Raw genomic sequence first — 6,998 nt, 5'->3', positions numbered from 1 at the left:
CACATTTTCATTTCAGAGGAAAAATTTCTCCCCAGACATTTATTTCCCTGTGGTTCTCTAAGAGGGAGACATGAATGGGAAAACCATAAAATAAAATCAGATAAGGTGGGACACCAAGATAATCAGGTGGCTTGATTTTGATGTCTGGATCTCTTTTTAAAAGTTAAGGAAAGAACAAGTTCTTGTTCTCTTTGCAGGTAAATCCATGGGAACTTTCTCAGTGCAGTGGTAATACATAGTATAAAGTAGCTCTCCTTAATATGGTGAGGAAATTTTGCCTCTTCACCTTTCCAAAAGAAATGACTGTAATTGTTCTTTAATTCTCCAACAACCTTATCTTTTGGTAGCTCAACAATGGCAGCATCTGATATACGTTGGACTCAAGGACTGTTGGCAAGATCACTATAATTTCCAAGATTTCCAGAAATTTTCAATTAAGAGTGTTTTAAAAATAAATAAATGCAGGATTTGATTTTCAAAGCTGGAAAACAAATGCCTGATTAGATGGAATGGTCTCCTTTTGAGGAAGGAAACTGGGACTAGTTTAGAGCACAATTTGGCATAATGAAGAGAATGCAAGGTTTAGTCCTGCAGTCACTAGTTATGTGACTTCAGGCAAATTACCCTTTCTGGGCCTCAGTTTCCTTATCTGAAAATGGGGATGATAATAATACTGTACCTAGGTTGCTTTGATGATTAAATGAGGCAATACATGTAAAGTACTTGAAAGAACACTTGCCTCTAGTAGAGTTTGTTCTTATTATCAACACTACAGGAGTTACTAGGAATACATGATTAATTCTGCCTTTAGACTTTTCAGAAGACTTAGCATTAGAATTTTATTTTTAAGGGCACACCCGTGCAGGAGCATAGACATTTTTCTCTAACATCTTGATAACACCAGAAGGCATTTGCAGATTTCAAATTGCCAACTCATGACAATGTGCCAGTTCTAAGTTTCAACCCAATGCTCTTTGCCTCAAGTTGTTCTCCTCCCACTTTAAAGAAATCATGACTTCCTGTGTTAAACAAATGCCTCAAAATCATCTCAGAGTTCCCCCAGGAGTGATCCTAGTTTTGAAGAGACTCTTCTCAACCCACCTGTCAATTATGTCAGTGTAAAGGCATCCAGAACATCTGTCCTGAATTTCCCCGGACTGCACCTGGACTTCAAAATGATGGAAGGTGGTGATCTAACTGTGCAGAAAATATTGTGAAACAGGCCACATTCTCAAACTGGCTTGAGAAACTTTTAGAATAAAACATGTCTGGCTAGGTTTATTCGGTCTAGTCATTACTCTTTGTGTATACACAAGGATTTCAAACTATTAATGAGTGACTGCAAATGATTTCTAGTCATATCCAACCAACAAGAAGTCTTCCCTTATGTGTCAAAAAGCAAGCAAACCTCAAATTGGTTAAGTTTTCTTTTCCTGGAAAGATTCGGTGGAATATGATGCCCGAATGATTAGAATGAGAACATAGTGAAGGATGAAGCAATCTTATAGTTCCATAAATTCTAAACATAGAAAAAATAAACTGAAAATTCCAAATATTTAAAACTTTAAGTTTACATTGAAATTGAGAGAACTCAGAGCAGTCTGCTACGTTCAGCATAAAAGGCAGCGTTAGTAAGACAGGGAATGGTACAAAGTCATCCAGCCTGGAATGATAAACTGGATATGAATAAAATTTATTTCCTTGTAGGAATGTTCGAAGCAATGCTATATACCCTTTCCTTTCCCATAAATTGATAACATTTGAAATTATTTCTGTACATGTATAAATTCTCTCAAACATCACTTAAAATGTTTAAAAAGAAAAAATTAAAGTGTGGCTTTGGGGAGGTCAATGTAGAAATGCATTCATTGTTTTGTGATGAAGAAAAGAAAGTTTGAGTAAGTGGTATATGAATGTAGTCCTTTGACAAGATATAAAATGGTTATTCTGAAAGTCCATTTACTGTTTTTCATTAACTTATTTAGGCCCCACTGTGTTGCAGAAGTTCTATATACAAGAGAGATTTATTTTAGTCTTCAGGGGAAATGTCAGGAAACAGATGATTAAATGGATGGACATGAGGCAGCTTAGGAAATGACAAGATAGAAACGTCCATCAGATGCTTTGGGACCTTAGAGAGGTCTAACTCAACTCAGGTGGGGAAGAAAAGGAGACAGGAAAAGTCCCAGAGAAGGCAATGCTGAGTTCCTACCTATCTCAAAAGATGGATTAACGTTAGCAGAGGGAGGTGCTGGGAAGACTCCTCAGGCATGAGAAAAACTGGAGCAAAGTCCCAGAGCAGGGAATCTGTGACACGTTCAGGGAGGAATAAGTATTTCTCCTGAAAATGTCATGTGGGAATACAATATGGAAGGTAGGGTGTGGGAAGGGGTGGGATTGGGAATCTGGAATGGGGCCAGACCTTTGAATATGTTAAGAAATGTGGACTTTATCCTTCAGGACAATAGAGGATATGGAAGAACTGCAAGTAGACAGTAGCGAGAAAACAACATCCCTCTGGCTACAATGAGGAAAAGAATTGGTGGGCAGCACACACAGACAATAGCAGGAAGGCTCCCATGGAAGCTGTTGTAATAGCCCAGGTTAATTTTTTAATGTTTTATTTTGAAATAATTATAGATTCATAAGAAATAGCAAAATAAAAGAATGAGACCCTATATATTCTTAAATGGTAACCACTTCCTTTAATGGTAACAACTTACAGAACTGTAACAACTTACGGAACTATAATGTATTATAAAAACTAGGAAACTCACATTGGCACAATGCCATTAGCTAGACTACAGACTTCATTTAGATTTTACTAGCTTTTACATATCTATAGGTTTATGAAATTTTATCACATGTGGAGATTCATATAATGACCACCACAATAAAGTTACAACTCAAGTAAGGTTCGGTAAGGACATGAACAAAGAAAAGATGGAGAAAAGAGGAGAGATTCACCAACGACTTAGGACACAAATGCCAATAGTTAAAAGCATGGATTCTGCAGCCAGAGTTTCCCAGACTGCAAACCAGCCATACCACTGACTAGCTTTGTGGCTAGGGATGCTGTGTAACCTCTCTATGCCTCAGCTTTCTTGTCTGCAAAATTGAGATAATAGTAGTACTTCCTAAAGATGTAGTAAGCAATCAACTAGTTTATAACAAGCATAGAGCAGTAGCTAACATATGGTTAAGTGCTATAAATGTGTTAGTGATTACTGTTAACTAGAATCTAGATAGAGACTGACGGGATGTGGAAGTGAAGAAAAGGTCAAATCTTGGGCTTATGCTACTTAGTAGATGGCACTGGCATTCACTGATGTAGAATGATAGGTTTAGTAGGGGAGGGAGGTTAGTAAAATTTGATGTGCCTTTTTCATCCAAGTGACGAAATACAAAAGAGAGTTAAGTATTCATAATGGAGATGAGCTTCAGAATAATGTTTGTGCCAAATTCGTATCCCCTACCAAGTCTAGTATGAAGCCCATCTAGAAAGAAATATGACTTCTTATGGCAACAGTCTGTAAGAGGGGCTTTGGCTCTAGTCCCCATGGATTGCTCAGTATATAACATAAGCATGACCACAGACATCAGACTACACAGAATACAGAGTGTGGCTTGGGAAATCCCTGACAGACATGACTCAGGGATATGTTCACTTTCATTGGCCTTCAGGTTCCACATTACTGTTATGTTTTCAGGAGTCTTGATGTCATTCTTCTCTCCTCAGGTATCCCACCCTAAGAGACAACTTTTCAAAAACTCTGTACAGCTATTGTTGTTATTAATTCAAAGTTGAACATAGAGTAATCTGCATCCCTCTGATGGCTTCTCTTTTGTATGCAAGTTATGGAGACATGCAATTTTCTCTTTGCCATAAGCTATGGTAAGAAATGACCAATCAAAATACAGCCCAGGAAGCAATGAGCAGTCTAGGGAGAGGGCACTTGTGCCAAGCTCTTCCAATCCTATTCTGTCTTTTGGGAATTTAAATCACAAAGAGCTAAGAGGAGGATTGATCAGCATCACCTTCAGGAAGGCGTCTAGAAAGAGTGTAAGGAACCTAGCCCCTGCCTTGGCATTTAGCCTTTTTTTTTTTTTTAAACCTGTGAACTACTTCAATATCCTTTCAAAATTATTTATTATGTATTATTTTTATTTTTTGAGACATGGTCTACTTCTGCTGTCCAGGCTTGAGTGCGGTGGCAGAATCACAGCTCACTGCAGCCTTGACCTTCCAGGCTCAAGTGATCCCTCTTACCACAGTCCCCCAAGTAGCTGGGACTACAGGCGTACACCACCACATCTGGCTAATTTTTTTTTTTTAATAATAATTTTTTGTAGAGACAGGGTCTCACTATGTTGCCTCGACTGATCTCAAACTCCTGGGCTCAAGCACTCCTCCTGCCTTGGCCACCCAAAGTTCTGGTATTACATGTGCAAGTCACTGTGCCTGGCCCCGAATCCTTTTAATACTTCTCTTTTCTCCTTTATTTAGCATGCTTTCTGTTCTTTGCAACCAACGAAACTTAAATCTTAATACTACACTTTTTTTTTGTAGTGTAAAGTGGTACAAAATTTGGAATATCAACCTGGCAGTATGTGTCAGTATTATAAATGTGTTTATATTTGGCTTTGCAGTTTTCCTTCTAGCAATTTATATCAGAAAAATATTCAGACGAGTTCAGAGATATACATAAGTAGGATGATTATGAATATAAAATTTGGAAATTGAATGCCAAGAAAATGGTCATTAAATAAATTAGGATATAGCAGTGTGATACAATATTATGAAGTCATTAAAAAGGATGATATATACATATTTACTAATTAGAAAGGAATGCCATGAAATAGTAGTAGAAAAGGCAAACTACAAAACATCTTAGATAGCATGATCCAATTTGCATGATACAGCATGGTGGGTATGCATACATGTATGTATGTGGGTGTGTGTATAGCCAGAGAAAGAAGTTTGAAAGGAAAAATGCCAAATTCTTAAAAAATGAGAATTATCTCTAAGTGATGGGTTTTATTTTTGTCTTTATTGTATATTGTGTATATGACTTTCTATACTGTATTATGTATTAGAAATGAACTTATATTTGTAATCTGATTATTTTTTAAAAAATAAAATATCTTTTCTTCTGCAGAAATCCATGTGCATTTTCTTCCACTGGATGAGCACCCTTTGCCCACAGCTGAGTTGGAGACTGATGTTTTACAGTGAAATGAGACATTTGCATACATTCATATGTGCCTTGTATGGATAGAGTGTTGAGCCCAAGGCCTTAAATATGTCAGAGTTACAGATGTGACCTGTATATTTGTTTATTATAGTTGCCAGAACAAATAATCACAAACTTGATGACTTAACAGAAATTTATTCCCTCACAGTGCTGGAGGCCATAAGTCCAAAATCAGCATCACTGGGTTGAGCACAAGGTGTTCATAGGGCCACATTTTCTCCTGAGGTTCTAGAGGAGAATTCATTTCTCACGTGTCCCAGCTTCTGATGGCTACCAGTATTCCTTGGATTGTGGCCACATCACTCTAATTTCTGCCTCTGTGGTTACATCACCAACTCCTTTTCTGTCTGTAGTCAAAATATCCATCTTCCTCCATCTTACAAGGACACCGTTGATTGTATTAAGGACCCATCAGGATAATCTCCTCATCTTAAGATTTTTTGTGTTTGTTTGTTTTTCAGACAACTACTCAGACTGCGTCCTCACCCTTTTACTCTCCAGAGAGGAGAGAAGAATGATCGTCAAGGGCAGAAGGCAGTTACATCAAAGCAACACTGAAAACTGGCTTCATGTTCAGGAGAGAATACTGCACTTTTTCCTCATGATTTCTGGCGCTCTACACGTTCGAAGAAACTTCTCTAGTAACAAACTATAGAAATGCTCCCTCAGAGTATAGTCTTCAAGATTCTTAATCACATCTGAAAAGAACCTTTGTCATGCCAGACCCTTGCTGACATCAGTAGGAGTGACACCCTGTTTGACAGGCTGAAGAAGAGACTTAAAGCCAGTGAATGAGATATAGGGTTTACTGAAGAAACTTATGTATGGGGTGATCCAGTGTCAGTGGGCTGTGTAAAAGAACAGCTACCACTTGTAAAAAACATGCAGTTTAGGCCAGGTGTGGTGGCTCACGCCTGTAATCCCAGCACTTTGGGAGGCCGAGGCGGGCAGATCCCGAGGTCAGGAGATCGAGACCATCCTGGCTAATACTGTGAAACCCCGTCTCTATTAAAAATACAAAAAATTAGCCAGGTGTGGTAACACACGCCTGTAGTCCCAGGTACTCAGGAGGCTGAGGCAGGAGAATCACTTGAACCCGGGAGGCGGAGGTTGCAGAGAGCCGAGATTGCGCCAGTGCACTCCAGTCTGGCGACAGAACGAGACTCCATCTAAAAAAAGAAAAAAAAAATAGCAGTTTATGTGACATTTTCATTTAGCACTTTTCTCATATCAGCCTACACCTCACAACCTTCCTTTAACACCAAACAAAGGGTTTTGATCCCCTGTATGGCCCATGTTCCATGGAATGGGCTGGGGATTCAGATGTTCCTCCTAGATAAGGAATGAATCTCTGGGTTGGCCACTCCCAGATTCCTTAGCTCTGGACTTCACACACATATTCTTTTTAGACCATAGGGTCCATCTGAGGGTATCACGTTAAGTTATTGCTGTCAGGTGTGTCTGCCATACAGAGTCATTCTCAGAATATATGCTTAAGTTATTGCTGAAAGGTGCATCTGTCATATGCCCATTTTCCACATGAGGTAACATTTACAGGTTTCAGAAATTAGAAACCAATATTTTAGGGAGATTATTTTTAGCCTACTGCTGTATACCATCCTAAAAGTAAGAAATGCACACTAAATTTGCCAAGGACTATTGATTTGCCTTTGTATCTATTGGAAACACACACTTGAATCCATTGATTAAAACAGCACCACAAAGTAAATTTAATAATATGTT

The 6,998-nt window shown here is 38.5% G+C and overlaps 1 non-coding gene across 1 annotated transcript; it reads right to left on the bottom strand.

The window, feature by feature from the left end:
• Positions 1 to 5,719: 5,719 nt before the first annotated feature.
• Positions 5,720 to 5,935, bottom strand: LOC112424810 (small nucleolar RNA U3). The gene has a single exon (XR_003015745.2). It is a non-coding gene; the product is annotated as a small nucleolar RNA U3 (small nucleolar RNA).
• Positions 5,936 to 6,998: the final 1,063 nt, after the last annotated feature.

Source organism: Macaca nemestrina, chromosome 2 (assembly GCF_043159975.1).
Source record: "Macaca nemestrina isolate mMacNem1 chromosome 2, mMacNem.hap1, whole genome shotgun sequence".
NCBI classification, from domain to species: Eukaryota; Metazoa; Chordata; class Mammalia; order Primates; family Cercopithecidae; genus Macaca; species Macaca nemestrina.
Note: the sequence above shows the minus strand (reverse complement) of the source record. Positions and strands in the feature narration are given on the sequence as shown.